Source organism: Macrotis lagotis, chromosome 6 (assembly GCF_037893015.1).
Source record: "Macrotis lagotis isolate mMagLag1 chromosome 6, bilby.v1.9.chrom.fasta, whole genome shotgun sequence".
Classification (NCBI taxonomy): Eukaryota; Metazoa; Chordata; class Mammalia; order Peramelemorphia; family Peramelidae; genus Macrotis; species Macrotis lagotis.
In genome coordinates this window covers 109,271,441-109,297,449 of record NC_133663.1, presented here as the reverse complement: position 1 = coordinate 109,297,449, position 26,009 = coordinate 109,271,441, and positions in this window count along the sequence as shown.

The window sequence follows — 26,009 nt, the reverse complement described above, 5'->3', positions numbered from 1 at the left end:
AATGTAAATACCTTTTTATCCAGCAGTACCACTAATAGTTACATTTCCTGAAGAGATCATGAAAAAGGGGCAAAAATTATTCATAGCAGCTCTCTTTGTGGTGGCAAAGGAATTGGATCTAGTGAGTGTCTATCAATTGGGGAATGGCTGAATAAATTGTGGCATTTGTACCTTATGGAAAACTATTGATCTATTAGAAACCAGGAGGGATGGAAATTCAGAGTATCTTGGAAAGACATGAATGAACTGATGCTGAGTGAGATAAGGAGAACCAGAAGAACATTGTACACCACAACAGCACCATGGGGTTGATGATCAACCTTAATAGACTTGTTCATTTCATCAGTGAAATAATCAGGGGAAATTTTAGGGAATCTGGGATGGAGAACATTGTCTGTATCCAAAGAAAGAATTGTGGAGTTGAAACAAAGACCGAAGACTATTGCCTTAAATTAACAAAAATTATCTTATACATTATGCAATTTTGCTATCTCTTGCATTTTATTTTTCTTTAAGGATATGATGTTTCCCTCAACACATTCAATTTGGATCAGTGTAAACTATGGAAGCAATATAAAGACTATCAGAATAGTCAGAAATGAAAAATTAAAAAAATAAAATAAAGAAAAGTACTTGTACATTCCACAAATATTATTGTTGAATATCCAGACTATTATAACAAAAACTTATGTTAGACATGACAAGTCAGACAAAAGTCAGTTGCATGACTTCCCTGGTTTTATTTATAATATTTGAGTTTTGGAGTATTTTAGAATTCCTCATCAGAATTTTTTCCATACACTTTGAGCTCAGCAGATGTTCAGGTCAAGATTTTTTGGTTACCCAATCATCCTGTTTAATGATCAAGGATACATGCTTTATCTCTGTTAATCTTCATTCCAAGCACATATGCATGCAAACTCCCCAGAATCTGGCCCTGTACATCTTTAAATGACTACATGAAGCCGAAACATTGAAGGAAGGAAAGAATTGGAAAAACATTTCAGAGAGCTAAGGACCTGGGATTACAACCCAGAATGTAGTATCCTGTAAAATTCAGCATATACTGTCAGGGGAAAAGGTAGATGTTTAATGAACAAAGGACTTCCAGAGTTTCCTGACACAAAGACAGAACTGAACAGAGAATCACAAAATACACCACTGAAGAGTTACATAAAAAAGGTAAATGAAAAAGGGGACTTATAAAACAAAAATGTTTTAAACTATGTTGGTCCCTACAAAAGATGATATAACAATTCTAATTCTTTAGAATTTGACTTCTCTAAGGAAAAAAAGATAGAGGGCAGAGTACAATTGAAGAGAATGAATCTAAAGGATTTGGGTATAATTGGGTCCTGTCTCTCAATTGAAGAGGTCCAAGATCACAAAAAGCCTTCAAAAAAAAAAGCAGGAGTATTAACGTTAAAATAAGTGTCTCATTATACTTAGACTCACTTTAATCACAAGGTGGTAAGCATTTGTATATTGAGGGCATCATAAACTGCATGGACCTGAGACAGTCTCTCTGTTACTTACTTAAAATTCTCAGTGAGTTCTCCAATTTCTACTGGTACATAGAGATGTTCAAGATTCGTTTTCATTTTCCTTTTTTTGCAAGGCAAATGGGGTTAAGTGGCTTGCCCAAGGACACACAGCTAGGAAATTATTAAGTGTTTGAGGTTCGATTTGACCTCAGGTACTCCTAGTGCCTGGGCTGGTGCTCTATCCACTGTACACCTAGTCACCCCAATGTTAAACATTCTTACAGTTAATTAGATCAATATCCAGTACTTCACTTAACTAGCTGTTAAGTACCCTGGATGGGGAGGTTGGGAAATAAAGTGTGAAAGAAAATATGCCTGGGGGGAGGGGCACAAATAGTTCAAGAAATGATATGGCTTTGGATATTTGGCTTGTGAGGAGGATTGTGTGTAATTGAAAGATACTTGAAAAGGAGAAGGCAAAAAATTATTATAATTTTAATTTGATGCAATTTAAGTCAATGGGGCTTATCAAGCAATCAAGTAAATAATACATGATGATATCCTGATAATTACAAGAGCTTATCAAGTAAATAAATAATTGAAATGTGAATGATGATACTGCAGCAAAAGCAGTTCTGAGGGAAAACTTTATCTAGATGCCTATATGAATAAAAGAGAGAAAAAGGATGAATTGGGTATGCAACTAAAAGAGCTAGAAAAACAACAAATTAAACATTCCCAATTAAATATCAAATTAGATATTGTGAAAACTAGAGAGAGATTAATAAAATAGAATGAAAGTAAACCATTGATCTCATAACTTAGAGTTGGATTTCTGAATAAAAAGTCAATAAATTAGATTTGGTTAATCCGATTTAGTTAAAAAGAACAAAGATAAACAAATTACCAATATTGAAAATGAAATGGGTGAACTAGCACCAAAGAGGAAGGAATTAAAGAGATAATTCAGAGCAATGTTGCTGAAGTATATGCCAATAAATTGAACAACTGGAGTGAAAGGGATGAATATTTATTAAAAAATACAAACTGCTCAGATTAACAGAAGAGGCAATAAATTACTTAAATAGACTTATTTCAGAAAAACAAAATTGAAGAAACAATCAGTAAACTCCCTAAGAAAAAGTCTCCAGGTCCAGATCAATTTACAAGTGAATTGTACCAAACATTTAAGGAACAATTAATTCTTATTCCACATAAACTATTTAAAAAATAGGAGAAGAAGGTATTCTGCTAAAATCCTTTTATGATACCAAAATGGAATTGGTACCTAAACCAGGATGAAAAAAACAGGCAAAGAATATTATAAAGAATGCTGATGCAAAAAATCTTAAATAAAATTTTAGCTATACTACAGGTTATTATGAGGATTATATAGCATGATCAGGTTGGATTTATACCGGGCAGGCAGAGATGGTTCAACAATAGGAAAATACTCAACCTAATTAAACATATTAGTAGCAAAATCAACAGAAATCATATGATCATCTCAATAGATGCTGAAAAAGCCTTTGATAAAATACAACATCCATTCCTCTTAAAAACATTAGGAAGTTTAGGGATAAATGGAATTTTCCTTAAAATAATAAATAGTATCTATCTAAAACCATAAACAAATATTATATTTAATTGATGTAAACTCAGAGCATTTCCAATAAATTCAGGGTTGAAACAAGAATGCCTATTATCACCATTTCTATTCAATATACTATTAGAAATGCTAGTGGTAGCAATAAGAGAATAGAAAGAAACTGAAGAAATGAGAATTAGCAATGAGAAAATGAAGCTTTCACTCTTTGCAGATGATATGGTGGTATACTTAGAGAACTCAAGAAAATCAGCTAAAAAATTCAGCAAAGTGCCAGGATATAAAAATAAACCCACATAACTCATCACCATATATATATATATATATATATATATATATATATATATATATATGAACAACAAACCCCAAGAACAAATCATTGGGAATCTCCCTCCCTAGACAAATCCAGAAACTGTATGAACAGAATTTTAAAGCACTTCTCACACAAATAAAATCATATTTAAATAAATGGAAAAATGTCAATTGTTCATGGTTAGCGTGAGATAATATAATAAAGAGACAATTCTACTCAAATTAAATTACTTATCCTGTGTCATATCATTCATACTACCAATTAAGTATTTTATGGAGGTAGGAAATATAGTAACAAATTTTGTCTGGAACAACAAAATGTCAAGAATACCAAAAGAACAGATGGAAAAAAATGCAAAGGAAGGTAGCTTAGTTCTACCAGTTCTAAAATTGTAAATATTAAGCAGTAGTCATCAAAACTGCCAGATACTAGAAAAGAAATAGTGTAATAGAACAGTGAATTAGGATAGATTCAACAGAAACCATAGTAAGTGACTACAACAATGTAGTGTTTGAGAAACCCAAATACATTATCTTCAGGGATAAGAATTCACTATTTGACAAAAACTGTTGGCAAAAGCTAGGAATAGACCCACATTTCATAACATTTACCAAAATAAGGTCAAAATGAGTACAGCATTTAAACATAAAGAGGGACACCATAAATTATTAGAACAAGAAATACTCGATGTCAGATATATATAAAAAGGTATAAATTTAAAATCAAACAAGAATTAGATTTAATTATAGATTGCAAAATGTATGATTTAAACTATATTAAGTTAAAAAAAGGTTTTCTATTAGTAAAATCAATGTTGCCAAAAATAGAAGGAAGGCAGAAAACTGGGATAAAATCTTCACAACTTGGAGTTCTAACAAATATCTTATTTCTAAAAATAGAGAATTGCATCATATTTATATGGTTATAAGCCATTCCCCAAATGACACATTGTCATAAGGTATAAATAAATTATTTTCAAATGAAAAAGTGAAAAAAAATATATATATATACATATATATATTTATATGAAAAAATGTTCCAAATCATTATTGATTAGAGAAATGTAAATTAAAAGAAATGAGGGATCACCTCACACCTATTAGATTGGCCAAGCTGAGAAAAAGGAAAATGAACAATGTCAGAGAGACTGTGTGAGGATAGGAGCATTGATGCATTGCTGGTACAGTTGTGAACAGATCCATCCCTTCTGAAGAACAATAATGAGCCATGAACATAAAGGTTATAAAAAAGTTTATTACCATTGACCAACAATTTCAATTCTAGGCCTATATCCAGAAGAAACCATAAAAATGGCAAAAGAACAATATTCATAATAGCTCTTTTTGTAATGGCAAAGAATTTGAAACTGGGGGGAGATGCCCATTAATTGAGAAATAGCTAAACAAGTTATGGTACATGAATACTATGGGATATTGTTCTATAAAAAAAAAAAACATAAATGGTAGAACTCTAGAGATGCATTGAAGACTTACAGGATCTGATGCTAAGTAAAGGGAGTACAACCAAGAGAACACTGTACAGATTAACTAGAACAATGTGAGATGATCAACCTTGATGGAAATAGCTCCTCTCATCAGTTCAGAGAGTGAGTATAACAGTTCTTGATTTGTTATGGACAATGTTATCTCAATCCAGAGGAAGAAAAACAAAATAAAAGAGCAAAAAAAAAAGAAAACAATCTTTCAGAATCTGATGAACTCTATATAAAAATTATCTCTTATGTATCTCTTTCCCCTTAATCATAATTCCTCATACTGAAAATGAATAATCTGTAAACAGGCTTATCAAAAATATGTATATACAATGCTATCCTGTTCATTCACCCCTAAGGGGTGGGGGGTGGGAATGAATTGTGGAAAGAAATTTTGTAATATCAGAATATACATGTGCATATGGATGAAAAAATAATTAATTCATTAATTTAAGAAAAGAAAGTGTAATTCCATTTAAAGTAAATGCAGGCATAGACAACATAAAATACTTGGGTGTCTATCCACCAAGATGAGTTTAGATATTACATGAATTCAATTACAGAACACTTTTTGCACAAAGAAAATCAGCTTCAAATAGCTGGAAAAATGTGAACTGCACATGGTTAGGTCAAACCCAAATAATAAAAATGGCAATTCTACCTAAATTTAAATACTTATTCAGTGCCATACTAATCAAATTACCAAAAATTATTTTTAAAGAGCAAGAAAAATAGTAAAAAATTAATCTAGAGGAACAAAAATTTGAGAACAAAGCAATTATTGAGAAAAAATGCAAAGGAAGGCAGTCTTGATATCATTACATTGTATAATAGCAGTCATCAAAACTGTTTAGTATTGTCTAAGAAATAGAATGGTTGGCCTCTCTTCCACTTTGAAAGAGGTATACCTTTCATTAAGAGGTCTTAATAAAAAAAAAAAAAAACATTTAGGGGCAGAGCCATGATGGCAACAGGCCAAGAGCCTCTCTTAGGTGCTCTCACTATAATACTTAAAAAATCATAAAATTAAGATTGTAGATAAATTTGAGAGAGAGACAGAACCCAGAGAGGGACCCAGTGAGGCAATTCTCCAGATCAATGTAACCTGGAAAATAGTGGAAAGGCTCTGCTCCATGGAGTTAGAGAGGCAGCCCGCCAGAGTGAAGCAAGTTCAGCCTCCTGGAGGCAACCCCAGGGCTTCTAGGAGCCACAGTTCATGCCTGCAAGAACAGTTTCCTGACCTACACCCCAGTGGGGAGCACCTTGGAAGATTAGAGGGGGGACCTCTGCCAGAGCAAGCACATGAAGCTCAGCCCTCTGGCCACTCAGCAAGCAGAGGTAAAAGCTACAGCCCAAATCCAGGAAAAGGAAGTAGGTGGAGCCAGTAAGCAGGAGACCCCAGGCAACTGAGCATTGAGTGCTCACCCTACCAAAGAGAGTGGAGAGAGACTTCTGAGGTCTGTCCTCTGTACCTGGAACATGACTTTGGGCCTCTGATCACAATCAAATCTTGTTCACAGTCTAGGTCCCCCACAAAACAACAGGGCCCCCTCCAGCTCAGCCCCTTGGCAGAGGGGTGCACTTATGGGTGTTCACAGACCAGGAAGGGAGAACTTCACACACTGAGGTCCTTTTTGGGGGATGTCCAATAATACTCAAAAGCTCAGGAAGCACCCCAAAACCAGGCACAGACTGGTGAAATTAATAAACAGAGAGAAAAAAGAGGAAACAATTGAGAAATACATTTTCTATGATACCAAGAAGGATCAAAATACTCAATATGAAGATGAGGAAGTACAAACTCCTGCATCTAAAGACTCCAAACAAAAACAGAAATTGGACTCAGGCTATTACAGTGCTCAAAAACGATTTTGAAAATCAAGTAAGCGAGACAGAAGAAAAAATGGGACAAGAAATGAGAGAGATGCAAGAAAAACAGGAAAATGAAGTCAGCAGCTTAATCAAGGAGATCCAAAATTGCTGAAGAAAATAACATGTTAAAAACCAGCATAAATAAAATGGATAAAATAGTTCAAAAAGTTATTGAGGAGAAGAATGCTTTAAAAACCAGAATTGACCAGATGGGAAAAGAGATAAGAAAGCTCTCTGAGGAAAACAAATCCTTCAGATCTAGAATGGAGCTAAAGGAAGCTGTTGACTTTATGAGAAGTCAAGACATAATACTTCAGCACCAAAAGAATGAAAAATTAGAAGAAAATGTGAAATATCTCATTGAAAAAGCAATTGAGGGTGGCTAGGTGGTGTAGTGGATAAAGCACTGGCCCTGGAATCAGGAGTACCTGGGTTAAAATCCGGTCTCAGACACTTAATAATTACCTAGCTGTGTGGCCTTGGGCAAACCACTTAACCCCGTTTGCCTTTGAAAAAAAAACCCTAAAAAAAAAAAAGAAAGAAAAAGCAATCGATCTGGAAAACAGATACAGGAGAGACACCTTAAAACATATTGGGCTGCCTGAAAGTCATGATCAGGAAAAGAGCCTTGATATCATTTTCAAAGTATTCCTACAGGAAAATTGTCCAGATATCCTAGAAGCAGTGGGAAAACTATAAATTGAGAGAATCCACTGATCTTCCCTGGAAAGAGATAAAAACTAACCCCAGGGAATATTATAGTGAAATTCCACAACTCCAAAGTCAAAGAGAAAACATCGCAAGCAGCCAGAAGGACATAATTCAAATACTGTGGAGCTGCAGATAGGATCACTCAGGACCTAGCAGCAACTACATCAAGGGCTCATAGGGCTTGGAAAATAATATTCCAGGAGACAAAAGAGCTCGGAATGCACCCAATTCAACTACCAAACAAAACTGAACATTCTCTTCCAGGGTAAAGGATGGAATTTCAATTTACCAGGGGAATTTCAATTGTTCTTGTTGAAACAATCAGAGTTGAATAGAAAGTGTGATCTTCAAATACAGGACTCAGGTGAAGCATAGAGATTGGAGGATAAGGGTAAAATATGAGGGACTTAATGATGATGAACTGCATGTAATCCTGCATAGAAAAATGATACTGATAATGCTCATATGAAACTTCTCATTTAATAAAGCAGGTAGAAGGAGCTTTTATAGATGAAGCACAGAAGAGAGATGAATTTGAAGATGTAACATATTGTAAAAATGGAGTCAATAGTCATTGACTAAAAGGGAAATGTAATGGGAGTAAGAAAGGAGAGGTGGAATAGGCTAAAATATTTCATATAATAAGACTTTTTGTTATTGCAATGAGCTATTGCCATGATATGGAAGGGGGGAAGGCTAAGGGAATTGAGGGAACCTTTGCTCTTATCAGAGGCTCGGAGAGGAAACAGCATATATAGAATGGGTTATAGAATCTAGAGTAAGAAGGAGAGAAGGGGAACAAGGTAGTGGTGGATGTGAGTTATGAAAGAGAGGGTATTCCATGGGGGGAGAGTGGTCAGATATAACACATTTGTTTTTACTTCTTACAAGGGTCTTGGTTTGGATTACTTGTCCAGACCACAGGGCGGGTTGGTTGCTGGGCCTACAGGGTGGTATTTGGTCTATGGGCCAATGGCCCTAGGGCCAGTCATCAGTGTGCTGTATACCACTCACCCTACAGCACATTTAAGAAGAGGGACAGAGTGAAAGGAGAGAGTTAATATATAGGATATGGTAGTGGGGAGGTATGAATGGAGGGACCTGCTCTCAGCAATGGTGGCAGTGGAAAAATATGGAAGTAGCTTTTTTGATGGACTTATCACGAAGAATGTGATCTATGCACGACAGAGCTGGTAGTGTTGGAACACAGACTGAAGCACATGTTTTTTATTTTTATTTTTTCTTTTTAATTTAATGCTCATGAGGGTCTATATTTTTGGGGGGAGGGGTTATTTTGTTTAATTTTAAACAAGAATGTTTCAGTAATATATAAAACACATAATTTGTACAAAAATTAAAACAATTAAAATTAAAAAATTAGAAAACATTTAAATCACTCTGGACTAAGTATTCACAAGCCATTTTTAACAATTTGGTCACTTGTTCCAGGATATATAGTATTTTCCCCAGAATAACACAAGAAAAGAATGTACAGAAGGCTTGATTTCAAGCCTACTTTCTTGCTGTTCTCTGTGGGGAAAATATTTCAGATATTCCTGGAAACACTGGCCTGGGTTTAGAGACCAGAGTGATTAAAAGGATCTTGGTAATGGGCAATCTTCAGGGTGGTGGCCAGAACTGCTTTGGTTGACTGAGATATCCTCCAGGTGGGAGATCTGTCCCAAAGGAGAGGCCAGAGGATAATAGGGTGCCCCAGAGGAATGGAGTAGATCTGGGGTTCCCCTCCAGAAATTTCACAAAAATCTTAAAGGCCACCAAAAGGAAGTTGTCGGTCAGAAATGGGGGGCAAGGGAGTCAGGTGGTCCATGGCTGGCAGCCAGAAGGAAGGAAGCCAATTGGATCCAGTCTGATGTATGAGTGAGTTTCAATGCTGGGGTGGGGGTGGGGGTTGTATATTTTATGTCCTGTCTTGTGTAACTGTCTGTGTTAGTGATTTCTTGGTCTGGGGAATCGTCTAGATTTTAAATTCTGGGAGATGGGTGTGGGGCAGAGGAATTTCAGAAAGAGGGGTAGAAGAAAGTAAATCTGCAGCATCCCCCCTAGTGGTGTTCAGCCCCTCCCTTTCTGAGTCAGTGGTAGCTGTGGTGGTGGGTAGAGTTAAGGAGAAGTGTGAAGAGAGAATCCTTAGGAGAAAAAGCTGTGGTTGGGGAGTTTCAGAGAAATAATTAAGATTGTGAAGTTATAGGAGGGAAGATTTCTTATTCTTGTTACTCTATGGGAAAGACCCTGTGTTTTCCTCCTGGGCGGGCAAAAGGGTTTTGGGGGTTAGACAGGTGGTAGTCTTGATCCCATCTGCCATCTTGTTAAGACTTGAAATCTAAACTGAGTTCAGCTGAGGAGTACTCCACCTGCTCATGAGAGTGGGGTGGAATATTTAAAGTGATTAATTCCTTTTTTGTTTGGGTTTTTTTGCAAGGCATTGGGGTTGGGTGACTTGCCCAAGGTCACACAGCTGGGTAATTTTTGGGTGTCTGAGGCCAGATTTGACCTTGGTTCCCCTTGACTCCAGGGCTGGTGCTCTATCCACTGGGCCACCTAGTTGCCCATAAAATGCTTAATTCTTTTTTTTTTTACAAGGCAAATGGGGTTAAGTGGCTTGCCCAAGGCCACACAGCTAGGTAATTATTAGGTATCTGAGGCTGGATTTGAACTCCTGACTCCAGGGCCAGTGCTCTATCCACTATGCCACCTAGCTTCCCCTAAAATACTTAATTCTTAAAGGGCAAGAGACCCTGTCACAGGTCGGGTATGCGATTGGGAAAGAAAGAAAACATAAAATCAGGGATTGGAGACATATTGATTGAAAGGAAACCATGTTTAATGACTGTCTCTGTACTGGCCACATGGATTAAATGTGCTAACTCACCCCATTTTTTTTAAGGAGGATCCCTTTCTGAACTGGAGATTTGAGGATCACTCTATGGATTTTAGGAGAGGTTTATTAGTGTTGTAACATTCTGATAAATTTGTACAGAATGGGAAGATTTAAATAACCTAGATTGTTAACTTGATTTAAACTCTATTACAACACCTTTGAGTTAAAGGAAAGTGATACTGAGTTACTAAGAAGAAAAATACATAATTATGTTATCAGGAAGATTTACTGATTTCTTTTGAGAAAAAGTTCTAGTTCATTCCAATATTAAGTCTAATTATGATAACAATTGGTTTTGTATGTCAGATGGAGTTTTTGGAATGTGAGTGCTGGATTCTTTGTACAAAGTACTCTAAAACTTTTATCAAACTGAACTGTAGGGAAGTTTAGTTGAATAGTTAATAGCAAACTAAATGAACTGAGGTTTCATGTAATGATTTAGTCCTTTGCATCACATTAAAAATGGAATAAATAAGAATTGCATTGGGGGTTTGGGAGTTTTGGAGGATCTGGGTACAACTGATGTGTGTGGGGGGGATGGATAACTGAAGAAATAACAATTGTATGGTCCCAATGTAAGGTAACTTATTGATGAGTAAGATGTATTGATCAGTTATGTGATTTTCTTTTGTAACTGCAGAGATTATATTTACAATATTTGGTTTTCTCTTGTGAATATATAAACTATTTAAATACTGTAATGTTAAAAAAAGAAAGAGTGGGCCATCAGTGAAACAGATTAGATATAAAAGAAACAGTAGTCAATGACTATAGTAAGCTGTAGTTTGATAAACCCAAGGATTCCAGCTTCTGCATTACGAACTCACTATTTCAGAGAGTGTGTGTGTGTGTGTGTGTGTGTGTGTGTGTGTGTGTGTGTGTGTGTGTGTGAGAGAGAGAGAGAGAGAGAGAGAGAGAGAGAGAGGGAGAGATGAATGTTAATTGAAGACTGTCTTATCCTCAGATTTTGATCTTTTCTAAGTCATTTTCTATCACAGGAAAATTACAGTGTTACATTTAATAGTTTAATTTTGCTTCCAATTCTAATTATATAATATTTATTAAGTGCACACACAGGCTATAAGGCAATATCCTTATCTCTATAATCGCAGAGATCAAATAATATGCAATCCCTGACCTCATCTATCTTATAATATGTAAAGGTGATGAGACCTATACTCAAAAGTTATGTTTACAAGTAGAATATGAAATGAAGGGAAACACTGGTAAAGTGTTTCTACATTAAAAGTAAAAGATGAGAAAGCAGGCATATTTTCTTGTGAAAGATAGCAAAAGATTTGTGAATGTGTGATAACTGAAGTGTGTCTTTAAGTACTAGAAATGAGCAAAAATACAGAGATATGAAAGTAGTATGATCCAAACATAGGATCTAAACAATTGCACGAAGTTAGAAAAAAGTTAATTCAGCTTGATTGCTACTTGGAGAGAAGAAATATTAAAATCATAAAATGAGCCAGGAAAGATTGAGGTTACCAGATATTGATAAACCCTGAATGACAGATCATGAATTTTATTACTCAGACAAATTTTGATGATGATGATGATGATGATTATATCCTCTTTTTACCTACCCTGTCATTGAAAAAATATAGTACTGAATTTAGAATTAGAATAAATGTCTCTTATCCTTAGACTCATAATAAGTCATCATAACTACTTTCAATAGATTGGGAAATTCAAGTTAAATAACAATTTCATCTTTTGGAGCCTGTTTGTTCTGTTGTGAAATGGAAATAACAATTCTCACCACTAATTTCCTGTACACTTCACTTTTTTTCTGTTTTGCCTTTTAGAGTGCTCTACAGAAAATTCACTAATTATTCCCTCTACCACTTTTTATCTTAGGCTCCTAAACTAGTTAACCAATTGATAAGTATTCATTAACTACATACCTTGTTGCAGTCATTGTCCATGGAAGCAAGGCAAAAGCAAAATAATCCCCATCTAAAAGGAACTTAGACTCTTTAAGGGAAAGCAATTATGTAATATGTTGACTGGATAGTGCTCTTTAAAAATGTTTAAACCAGGAATTGAGTAATAGTCTTTTTTTAAATCATGTATTAAAGTTTTGCTTGGGATGATAATAATAATATTCAATCCTTGATAAATGGCAGAGAAAATATCACATATTTTTATGAAAGTGATGTATGAAACTATAGAACCATTTGCATTTGAGGATTTAAGAACTTTGGAAGTAATCATTCTCTACATAATGATACACTGGTGTCCATAACAACTCTATAGATTATAGATGTATATTTTTTTAGAAGAATTTGTTATAAAATGCCTGTTTAACAATTAAACTATAACCTATCCCCTCTTATCCTTCCAGTTTTTTTTTCCACTTTAGTTTCCTCAAGGTATTACAGCAACACAGGTCTATTTATAGTTCCTTGAAGACTAATGTAATCTTTCATTTCAGTGAATTCATATAACTATCCTGTACACTTAAATTTTAAGGCTCTTTACTCTTTCTGTTCGTTCCTATGTCCTAGTTGAAAGTTTCCCAAATACAATTGGCTTTCTTATGCTTCACAGCTTTTATTTCTCCTTTCAGAGTGCTTTTCTGTATATATCTTCTATTTATTTGTTCTCACACTGTCTCCAACTTTGTATCGTGTCATCTTAATGGAAGGCCATAAACATTTGCCTTTCTCTAAATCTGCAGAGCTTAGCATAGACCCTGGCTTTAAGAAATATTTGATCATTCAATAAAATTTTATATTTGCCAAAGTTCAATTTGAAGATGATCACTCACTTTATAAAGGTATATTTCCATTTACAAAAAAGATATTTTTTTCCTAAATACTTTCTTCACAAGTACCTTCAAATAATATACTTATTTTTAAAAATGTAAGAATATAATGCATTATAAAATATAACATCAGTATATTAAAATATTTTTTGAGTCCAATAGTCCTAAAACTGTCAAAATTTTATCAATAATTGATCATAAAATCATGACTGTTTCATATAGTTGTATAATATGACCATGTAATTCTTGAACTCTATATTTGGATGAATTCAAACTTTCCTAAGAAACCAAAAGTCAATGTCTGTCCTCCATTGCTTTTTTCTACACTGGTAAGTAGACAATTGAGAATATTTTATTATAGTAATAGTGCTATGTACATATTAGGTGTTCCATACATATGAATTTTTTGAGCTACATATTTTCTTTCTCCAGTTAAGTTTTAATAGACATTCAATAAGCATAACAAAGTATTTTCTATATTCATTACTAGAATAAATATTGTTTTCAAAAAGCAAATACCTGTGGGATGGCTAGGTGGTGCAGTGGATAAAGCACCTACAGTAGAGTCAGGAGTACCTGGGTTCAAATCCCCTCTCAGACACTTAATAATTACCTAGCTGTGTGGCCTTGGACAAGCCACTTAACTCCATTTGCCTTGCAAAAACCTAAAAAAATTCAAATACATTAATAAATTTCATTGTGTAAATATCTTTGGGGAATTTAATCAATTACTGAATACTATTTTGCTAGATAACTGACAATTACAAGTATTCCATACTTGCTGTTATAAGAATTGTCATTGCTTTTAAATATTCATAGAAATTAGCATTTTATCTCATGCAAGAGGAATCAAGATTATAATCTTCACTATAGGGTTTAAACATTTTCCCAGGGAAATTTTTTTATTTTGTTTTGTTTTTTTAGAAAGATTTTATTTATTATGTGTTTTACAATTGTCCCCCCATTCTTGCTTCTCTCTTCCAACCCCTCACAGAAGGCATTCTATTAGTCTTTACATTGTTTCCATGGTATACAATGATCTTCATTGAACATGATGAAAGAGAAATCGTATCCTCAATGAAGAAAAATAAAGTATAAGAAAAAGCAAAATTACATAATAACTTTTTTTTTCCTAAACTGAAGGCATTAGTCTTTGGTCTTTGTTCAAATTCCACAATCCTTTCTCTGGACACAAATGATATTCTCCATTGCAGGTAGTCCAAAATTATCCCTACTTGTTGCACTGACGGAATGGGCAAGTCCATCAACGTTGATCATCACCCCCATGTTTCTGTTAGGGTATACAATGTTTTATCTGGTTATGCTCATCTTGTTCAGCATCAGTTCATTCAAATCATTCCAGGTTTCTATGAATGCCCATACCTCCTGGTTTCTAATAGAACAATAGTGTTTCATGACATACATATATCACAGTTTGTTAAGTCATTCCCCACTAGTAGGACATTCACTTAATTTCAAATTCTTTGCCAACACAAACAGGGATGATATGAAAATTTTTGTATAAGTGAGGTTTTTAACCTTTTTTATATTTTCTTCAGGGTATAGACACAGTAGTGGTATTCCTGGATCAAAGAATATACACATTTTTGTTGGCATTTGGGTATAATTCTGAATTGCTCTCCAGAAAGTTTGGATTAGTTCACAACTCACATGCATTAGTGTCCCAGATTTCCCACAAGCCTTCCAACATTGTTCACTGTCCTTTCTGGTCATATTGGTCAGTCTGAGAGGTGTGAGGGGGTACCTCAGAGATGCTTTAATTTGCATTTCTCTAATAAGTGATGATTTAAGAGCAATTTTTCATATAACTATGGATTGCTTGATTTCCTCATCTATAAGTTGTCTTTGCATATCCTTTGAACATTTTTCAATTGGGGAATGGTTTGTTTCTTTGAAAATTTGACTCAGTTCTCTGTATATTTTAGAAATGAGTCCTTCACCAGAAATGCTAGTTGTAAAAATCGTTTCTCAATTTACATTTCTTTGGATCTTGGTTACAGTGCTTTTGTCTGTTCAAAAGCATTTAATTTAATGTAATCAAAATTATATAGTTTGTTTTTAATGATGTTCTTCATCTCTTCCTAAGTCACAATCTGCATCCCTTTCCATAGATTTGACAGGTAAAATACTCCTTGATCTTCTATTTTGCTTATAATATTGTTTTTTATGTCTAAATCCTGTATCCATTTCAATCTTACCTTGGTATAGGATGTGAGGTGTTGGTCTAATCCAAGTTTCTGACATACTAACTTCCAATTTTCCCAAGACTTTCCATCAAAGAGAGAGTTTTTAATCCCAGAAACTGGACTCTTTGGGTTTATCAAAAAGCAGATTACTACAATTATTTCCTGATATTTCACCTAGTTTATTCCACTGATCCACCACTCTACTTCTTAGCCAATAGCAAACAGTTACTGATGCTTTATAATATAATTTGAGATGTGGTAAGGCTAATCCACCTTCTTTTGCAGTTTTTCCATTGAATCCCTGAAAATTCTTGACTTTTTATTTTTCCATATGAATTTATTTACAACTTTTTCTAACTCATTAAAGTAATTTTTTTGGAATTTTGATTGACAGCGCACTAAATAGGTAGTTTAGTTTTGGTAGAATTGTCATTTTTATTATATTAGTTCAACCTATGCATGAGCAGTGATGTTTGCCCAATTATTTCAATCTGATTTTATATGTGGGAGAAGTGTTTTGTATTTGTTTTCAAAAAGGTTTTGAATCTCCTTTGGCAGGTAGACTCCCAGGTATTTTATATTGTTTGAGGTTGCTTTGAATAGGGTTTCTCTTTATAGCTCTTGCTGTTATTTCTTCCTAGTCATATATAGAAACCTTTAAGATTTAAGAGGGTTTCTTTTATATCCTATTTTGCTAAAGTTCCTAATTATTTCTTGTAGTTCTTTTAGAAGATTTTTTTGGGATTCTCTAGGAATACAAACATGTCATCTGCAAAGAGTGAGAGTTTTGTCTCTTCCTTCCTGATTCTAATTGCTTCAATTTCTTTTTCTTCTCTTATTGCTGAAGCTAGCAATGATAATACACTATTGAATAATAGTGGTGATAATGAGTATCCATGTTTGACCCCTGATCTTATTGGGAAGGCTTCTAGCCTATCCCATTTGCATATAATGCTTATTGATGGTTTCAGATAGATACTGCTTATTATTCTAAGGATTAATCCATTTATTACAACAATCTCTAATGTTTTTAGTAGGAATGGGTGCTGTATTTTGTCAAGAGTTTTTCAGTGTCTATTTATATAATCATATGATTTCTGATGGGTTTGTTATTGATATAATTAATTACAATAAGTGTTTTCTTAATATTGATTGAAACCTGCATTCCTAGAATAAATTCTACTTGATCATAAAGTATTATCCCAGTGATTGCTTGTTGTAATCATTTTTTAAGAGTTTATTTAACAATTTTGCATCTATATTCATCAGGGGCCTAGGTCTATATTTTTCTTTCCCTGTTTTAACTCTTCTTGGTTTCGGTATCAGCGCCATATTGGGTGTCATAAAAAGATTTAGGCAGAGTTCTGTCTTCACCTATTTTTCCCAAGAGTTTACTCAGAATTGAAAGCAATTTTTCCCTAAATGCTTGATAGAATTCTCTTGTGAATCCATCTGGTTATGGCAATTTTTTCTTAGGGAGTTAAATAATGGTTTGTTGAATTTCTTTTTATGAGATAGAGTTATTTAGGTTTTAATTTCCTCTTCATTAAATCTGACCAATTTATACTTTTGTAAATGTTCATCCATTTTACTTGGCTTGTCGAATTTATTGGCATAGAGTTGGGCAAAATAATACCAAATTATTATTTTAATTCCCTCCTCTTTGGGGTGAGTTAATCTTTTTCATTTATGATGCTATCAATTTGGTTTTCTTCTTTCTTTTTTTTTGTCAAATTGACCTGAGGTTTATCAATTTTATTATTTTTTCATAAACCCAGCTCATTGTTTTATTTATTAATGCAATATCTTTCTTGCTTTGATTTTATTAATTTCTTCTTTAATTTTTAGAATTTCTAATTTGGTTTTCAATAGGGGGTTTTTAATATGTTGTTTCTCTAATATTTTTAGTTGCATATTATTTCATTGGTTTCTTCTTTCTCTAATTTATTCATGTAAGCATTTAAAGATATGATATATCTCCTGTTAACCACCTTGAGTGTATCCCATAGGTTTTGGCATGTTGTTCCATGATTGTCATTATCTAGGATGGAAATAATTAAATCTTTATCTAATGTTTGTTTGATCTACTCAGCCTTTTAAATGAGTTTATTAGTTTCCAATTATTTCTGGGTCTATATCTCCCTAGCTCAATATTACATATGAGTTTTCTTACATTATAATCTGAGAACGATGTATTCAATATTTCTGCCTTTCTGCAATTGATCATTAGGTTTTTATGCCCTAATGCATGGTCAATTTACAGTAAGTACCATGAATTGTAGAATGAAAAATTATATTCCTAACTATCCCCATTCAATTCCTTCATTAGTGTGTCATATCAAGGTCTTCTAACAATCTTTTTATCACCTTAACTTTCTTGTTTATTTTAGGATCAGATTTATCTAATTCTGAGATTGGGAGCTTTATGTCTCCCACTAGTAGAGTTTTACTGTCTTTCTCTTCCTGTATCTCTTTCAACTTCTCCTCTAGGAATTTGCATGCTATACCATTGGGTGCATACATATTTAGTATTGAAATTACTTTATTATCTATGGTATCTTTTAGGAGATTATAGTTTCATTCCCTTTCTCTTTTAAAACTTTCTATTTTTCCAGCTGCTTTGTTTGAGATGAGGGTTGCTACCCCTCCTTTTTTTTACTTCTGCTGAAGCAAAGTATATTCTCTTCCAATCTTTTACCTTTACTCTACATGTATCTCTCTGCTTCAAATAACTTTCTTATAAGAAGTATAGTGTAGGATTCTTGTTTTTAATCCAATCTGCTATTTACTTACAATTTAAGGGAGAATTCATCCCAGTCACATTCAAAGTAATAATAACTAACTCTTTATGGCCCTACATGATATCTTCCTTTTGTTTGTATTTCCCCCCTTTTCCCCCTTTATTCATATTCTCTTGTGTTTTGTTTCTGATTACCACACTTTCCCATTCTCCCTTCTTCCCTTCGTTCTGTGAGTTCACCTTTTCTTCTCCCTCCCTCTCTCCCCTCCCCTTTTCCCTTTTTAATGCTTCAAAGGTAAGACAATTTTCTTAACTTAACTGAGTGTGTATAAGTTAACTTTAAGTCTAATCTGATGAGATGAAGATTCAGGTGGTTCTCACCCCCTCCCTTCATCCCTTCCATTACAATAGGTCTTTTGTACCTCTTGATGTAATGAGATTTACCCCATACACTCTCCTCCATTCTCCCATCTCCTTACTGTCCCCCTTTATAAGGAAGAATTTTTAAAAATCATTCCATCTGAGTCATAGAAAAGTTATGAGTGCCCATCACTTCTGGCTAAGTGTATTCTCTCTAATAGAGTTACAATTCTCAAGAGTTATGAGACTCTGTCTCCCAAGTGAGTATATAGCCATTTTCTTTTTATTGGATAGTAGTTTTTTTTCTTTACACTTTTTTTTGTCTTTTCGTGTGTCTCTTGAGCCTCCTGTTTGATGCTCAATTTTTTTTTTTATTTAACTCTGTTATTTTCAGCAGGAAATATTGAAAGTCTCCCCTTTTGTTAAATGTCCATCTTTTCTTCTGGCAGAGAATGCTCATCTTTGTCAGATAGTGGCTTCTTGGCTACATTCCTAGCTCCCTTGCTCTTCAGAATATCTCATTTCAGGCCCTTTGTTATCTTAATGTTGATCCGGCCAGGTCCTGCTTCTTACTTACTGTGGTTCCTTGGTATTTAATTTTTTTTCTTTCTGGCTGCTTACAGGATTTTTTCTTTTTTCTGATAGTTCTGGAATTTGGCCATGACATTCCTTGTTGTTTTCACTTTAGGATCTCTTTCTGGAGGGGGGGTCAATGTATATTTTCAATAACACTTTTGTACTCTGATTTCATGAAATCAGGAATATTTTCCATCACTAAATCCTGTAATATTAAGTCCAAGCTTTTTTTCTCTTCAATGTTTTCAGGAAGGCCTATAATTCTTAGGTTGTCCATTCTTGATCTCTTCTCATGGTCAGTGGTTTTGTTGATGAGGTATTTTACATTTTCTTCTATTTTTTTGATTTTTTGGTTTTGTTTAACAGAATCCTGTTTTCTGATGAAGTCATTTGTTTCCACTGATTCCTTTCTGTTTTTAAGAGAAGAAGAATTTTCTTCATTTGCCTTTTGAAATTCCTTTTCTAGTTTATTCAATTCTCTTTTTGAAAGAGTGTTCAATTTACTCAAGGGTAGTTTTGAGAAAATAATTTTCATTTTCCATTTGCCCATTTGAAGATCTGAGAGAATTATTCCCATTTTGTATTTTTCCAATTGTATTTTTTCAAGGATTTGTTTTGTTTCAAAGTATTAATTTTCTCTTGAGTTTTTCCCCCCATTTTTTCCAAATTACTTTTAAATTCCTTCCTGATTGCTTCAATGAAGTCTTTCTGGGCTGGAGACCAATTCATATGTCTTTTTATATTTCTGGTTTTAATCCACTCTACTATTTGCTTACATTTTAAGTGAGAGTTCATCCCAGTCACATTTGGTGTAATTACTATTTTATTGCCCTCCATGCTTTCTTATTTTTCTTTGTTTTTTTCTCCTTTTCCCCCCTTTATCTGTATTCCCCATTGTTTTGTTTCTGAATTCCACCACCTTCAGTGTGTTTGCCCTCCTATATCAACAACCCTTGCCCTTTCTTTCCCTTTTCCCTTCTTCCCTTCCTTCTGTTAGTTCCCCTTTTTCTCCCCCTCCCCCTCCCCCTTTCTCCCTTTAATGCTTGAAAGGTAAGATAAATGCTATATCACTCTGGGTTAGAATCTATTTCTTCTAAGTATTTTTCCATGGGGCCCCTTTTCACTGGCCTTTCTTCATATTTCTAGGACCTTGGTGAGAAGAGGCTGGCTCTCAGAGATTTACTTTTGAAGATCCTAGTGGCTTTGTTCACTTGGCTTGTAAATTCCAAGATCCAACCAGTAGAGAGCAGTGGTTGCTTTCTCAGGAGTGTTTGGGGCCCTCAGTAGCAGGGTCTGAGTTGACCTTGATTAATGTGCTGAGGGGGGGAGTTAATTTCTTTCAGCTGTGTGAATTCCATTGCCCATTCTTAGCCTGAGGTTGGTGGGGGGGGGGGGGTTCTTTATTGTTTTTTTTTAGGCAAAGGGCTCTACTGAAAGAATGGAATTCACGTCTCTGGCCCAGCTGCTTGTTCTCCAGGCCTCTGAAAGTCTGTGCTGGAACTCACCCTCTTGTAGCTCCTCTCTCCATGGCCAAAGACTCCACAGTTAAAGTTGGATTTTGCACCTGACACTCACCAAATTTTTAAGGCTGAGGATAACCCTCTTTGTCCCCCAGCTGCTGTCCCCATGGTGACCCTCTGCTCTTGTCTTGAGGTTCACCCATACTCCCCTGACACAGACCTTTTTTGGTAGGTGTTCTTTTCCTAGATTCCCTTTCTGAGTTTTGTTGATTGAATTTCTGTTAAGAGGTTTCTTTCGTGTTGTTTTGCAGGGGAAAGAGTATCACTTAACACAGTGCCTGTCTTCTCTCTGTGTTCTCTTGATTGGAAATCTGGTCTATATTCCCAGGGAACATATTAACTGTAATAATGCTAAACCCTACCAATTTTGTTCATGAGGACTATTTCTTAAGTTATACTAATGTAGGGGCAGCTAGGTGGCGTAGTGGATAAAGCACCAACCTTGGAGTCAGGAGTACCTGGGTTCAAATCTGGTCTCAGACACACCTAGCTGTGTGGCCTTGGGCAAGCCACTTAACCCCATTTGCCTTGCAAAAACCTAAAAAAAAGTTATACTAATGTTCACATTCATATCCAAACACATATCCACACACATATCCAAATTAAACCGGAAAACAAGATTGGTCTCAAAAATTTCCCTCTATTAAAGGTGATTCGATATTTTATATACTCTGAATGCATGGGTTATTTTTAGACTCTAAAATATGAATATTAAGAAACATGTTAGTCAATTTTCATTCTTACCAATAAGGGCACATAAAATCAGAACTGGGCACATGTTATTGCTCTATGAATTGAGGATCAAACAGAATATATCACAGTGTAGACAAATCAATCAACAAGCATTTATATCACAATGATGTATAGAATTTATACCAATGTAGTATCTAACAAGATTTATTTTCAGTGCTCAGTTAGTAATACTATGTTCTCTCTGATAGAAAAGAGGAGATAAACCTAAGACAGAGGTGTAAAGAGCATTGTACTATCAATCAGAAGATCAATATTTAAGTCCTTAACATTTATCAAGAGTACCTTTTTGGATAAGGCAAATCAATAAACATGTATTAACTTATTAAGATGTCCCAGGAAGTATGCTCAGCACTTAGGAAACAGAAAATAATAAAGCAAAAGACTGTCCTTGTTTTTAAGGATGTTACTTTAAGGAAGAAACTCACTGAATCATGTTTTTTTCTTTAATATTTTTTCCAATTACATGCAAAGGTAGTTTTCAACATTCATTCATTTGCAGTTTTGTGAGTTCTGAATTTTTCTTCCAGCCTCCCTTCCTTAACTGATCCTCAGAACAGCAAAGGATCTCATAAAGGTTGTACCTACACAATCCTATTTAGCACATTTTCATAATAATCATGTAGTGAAAAAGGAATTAGAACTAAGGGGGGGGCATGAGAAAGAAAGAACATTAAAGGGTTAAAAAACGAACATACTATATTTTGCTTTGCATTGGGGCCAAAAAGCTTCTTCTGTGGACGTGGAAAGTATTTTCCATTTTAGGTCTGTCAGGATTGTCCTTGATCATTAAATCTGCATCAAGCATAGGTGATCATTGCTAATGTGTTGCATCAATATGTACAATGTTCTTTTGGTTCTGCTCACTTCACTCAGCATCAGTTCATGAAAATCTTCCTATGTTTCTTTAAAGACTAACAGATCAGGGGCAGCTAGGTGGCACAGTGGATAAAGCACCGGCACTGGAGTCAGGAGTACCTGGGTTCAAATCCGGTCTCAGACACTTAATAATTACCTAGCTGTGTGTCCTTGGGCAAGCCACTTAACCCCATTTGCCTTGCAAAAAAAAAAAAAAAACTAAAAAAAGACTAATGGATCAGGATTTCTTTTTTTTCTAAATTTATATCATTTTTATTTATTTTTCAAACTTCATGCAAAGATAGGTCTCAAAAATCATTTTTTTTTTTTTTTTAGTTTTCACAAGGCAGTATGGTTCATTGACTTGCTCAAGGTTTACACAGTTAGGTAACTTATATGTCTGAGATCAGATTTGAACTCAGGTACTCCTGACTCCAGGACCAATGTTTTATCCACTGTGCTACCTAGCTGCCCCTCCAGTTGTTATTTTATAAGGATTTGAGTTTCCCCTTTTTGACCCTCCCTTCCTTCCGTCTCCCTTCCATGTGCCAGAAATCAATCTAATATAGGTTATCCAATATTTTATATATATAGTGAAAGAAAAATCAAATCAAAATGAGAAAAAATCATTAGAGAGAAATAAAACAGAAGACAACTTTAAAAAATTGAAGACAGAAATGTTGATCTCCATTTAAACCACAAAGTTCTTTCTCTAGAAGTGATGGTATTTTTCATTACAAGTCTTAGCATTGTCTTTGATTATTGTACTATTGAAATGAGAAAATTCATCATCGTTGATCATCAGTTGGTCCTCACACAATGTTACTATTAGTTTACAATGTTCTGGTTCTGCTCACTTCACTCAGCATCAATTCATGCAGGTTATTCTGAAGTTCCATTCCTCATGATTTCAAATAGAACAATAGTGCTCCATCACATTCATATACCACAATTGCAGGGCAACAATTTCCAATTATTTGATATTAAAAAACTGCTATAAATATTTTTGTAGATATGAGATTTTTTTCTGTTCTCTTTGAGATACAGACCTAACAGTGATATTCTGGAACCAAGGGTATAGACATTTTTATTGCCCTTTGATTGTAATTGCAAATTTCTCTCCAGAAAGTTTTGACCTCTTCACAACCCACCAACAGTGAACTAATGTCCCCATTTTCCCACATCCTCTCCAACATTGATCATTTTTCTTTTTTAGTTATATTGGCCATGCTGATAAGTGCTAATTTTTACATCAGAGTTGTTTTAATTTGTATTTTTCTAATCAATAGTAATTTAAAGCATTTCTTCACATGACTATATATAGATTACCTTTTCATACCCTTTGACAATACATCAATTGAATGACTTGTATTCTTATAAATTTAACTCAGTTATCTTAACATTTTAAAAATAAATCCTTTATCAGAAAATCTAGTTACAAAAATTGTTTCCACACTTACTGAATTCCTTTTTATCTTAGTTGTATTATTTTTATTTGGGCAAAAGGGTTTTCAATTTAATGTAAGCAAAACCATCCATTTCACATTTTATAATGTAATGTCCTCTATTTCATCTTTATGCACAAACCGCTAACCTTTCCATAGGTCTGATAGATGAATTATTCCTTTAATCCTGACCTTATCCTAGGTTAAGGGGTGAGATGTTTCTGGCATACAATTGTACTTGCAGTTTTTTTTTTTTCAATCAAAGAATGAGTTCTAATGCCAAAAACTGGAGTCTTTGGATTTATCAAACAGGTGATTAATTTTAGTCATTTATTACTGTTTATTTTGTACCCGATCAATTCTATTGATCCATTACTCAGTTATTTAGGACCAGACATATTTGAAGACTGCTGCTTTACAACGTAATATTAGATCTGATATGTTTAGGCTATCTTTGAACTTTTTTATTAATTCACTAGATATTCTTGACCTCTTATTCCTTTATATAAATTTAATTACAATTGTTTCTACCATAACAAGTTAAGTTTTGGCATTTTGAATAGTATTACACTGAATAAGTAATCCAATTTAGGTAGAATTATCATTTTTGTTATATTTTTTATTATATGATTACATTGATAATTTTCCAATTATTTAGATAGGACCTTATTTGTGAGAAAATTATTTCTGAGTTAGGTTTAGAAGGTAGATTCCAAATTATTTTGTGCTGTCTACAGCTAATTTATGTGGAAATGCTGTTCATATCTCTTGTTGTTGAGTTTCATTGGTAATATATAGAAATGCTGATAATTTATTGAGGAGATGATGTTATATCCTACTTTGCTGAAGTTTTTAATTGTTTCAAGTAGTTTTTTTGCTGATTTTTCTAGGGTTCTCTAAGTATACCAACATATCATTTGGAATGAGTGAAAGTTTTGTATCCTATTCTAATTCCTTCAATTTTTTTGTTTCTTCTCTTATTGCTAAAGCTAACATGATAATGGTTTTTGATAGATAATGCTTATCTATTTTTTTCCTTTATTCTCAAAGAAGAACATGACACAAACAAATGAATTAGATTTGAGTGAGAGGATGCTGTGCTATGTCACCAGCCTTACTTTCTATTCCAGAGCCTTCTGGGTCAAGTGGCCAGATATGAATCAGGATGACTGGAAATGGTCCTGGTTGCAGGATAGTCAGAGTTAAGTAACTTGCCCAAGGTCACACAGCTAGTAAGTGTCAGTGGCTGTATTCAAATTCCAATGGTCCTGATTCCATGGCCAGTACCCTATTCATTGTGTTATCTTGCTGCCCCAATAGTGGTGATAATAATGGTAATTGGATATATTCATAGGCATAATTTCTTGTTGAACAATAGAAAACAAGAATATCTGCCATTTACTAGATAGTGTGCTAACTTGGGAGTAGAAGCCATGGATTCCTAACCCCACAGTTTTTGCTTTGAGGAGGGAAAGCAACTGCTTTCAATATTAAGGTATCAGAGGCAAATAGCTCCCAACCTCTTCAACTCCCAACTTTTTCTACTAGCAACACCTTCAAGCTGGCCTAGATTATTGCTGCAAGCATAGCAACAGTAGAAATTCTATTTCAGGAACTGGGCTTCAAATATGTCTTTGGTTATAGCTGATAACAGGATGCTGCATAGCTCGATCTGGTTGATTCTGTCCAACAACCTCTCTCCTATGACTGTGGTTCTCCACCAATTATCTGGTGTAAAGGCATGGCCATTACTGATCCTTTGAGCCCCACAGAGTCCAAGATAGTCTTCGAGACAGGAAAACATCACTTTCCCCCACCACCACCACCCCAGCTTGTTTAAGCACAACCATACTTAACAAACATAATGGCCAGACAAATTTCCAAATTTCCCTATTTGTCTGAAGAGGCCATTTGGGAAAATAAAATTATATAGATACATATATATATATGTATATATATATATAGTTATAGTTATAGTTATAGTTATATATAGTTATATATGAAGAAAGAAGGAGAGAGGGACAGAGAAAGAGAAAGAGAAGAGAATGTTCTGTCAGGGAATTCTTGAAACAAGCAAAGGAGCAAAAGGATTTCTTTTTTGAATTTGCTTCTGATATTTATTCACCGAATCGCCTTGAACTAGAGATAAAAGATCTCTGGGCTTCAGCTTCTTCATCTGTAAAATGAGTAGGTTAGGAATCATCTTGATCCCCTAAAGCTTATATGTTGCTGACAGTCTAGAATTGATGTTCTTTCAACTCTTTTTAAAGGAGCCCTATTCTAACACTTCCTCTGACTTTTGCTTTTTTGTTTATTTATTTTATATTATTATAATAAACTTGTTATGAAAATAATCATAAGTCCCCCTCCTCCAAAACAACAATGAGAAATGTCAAGAATAGT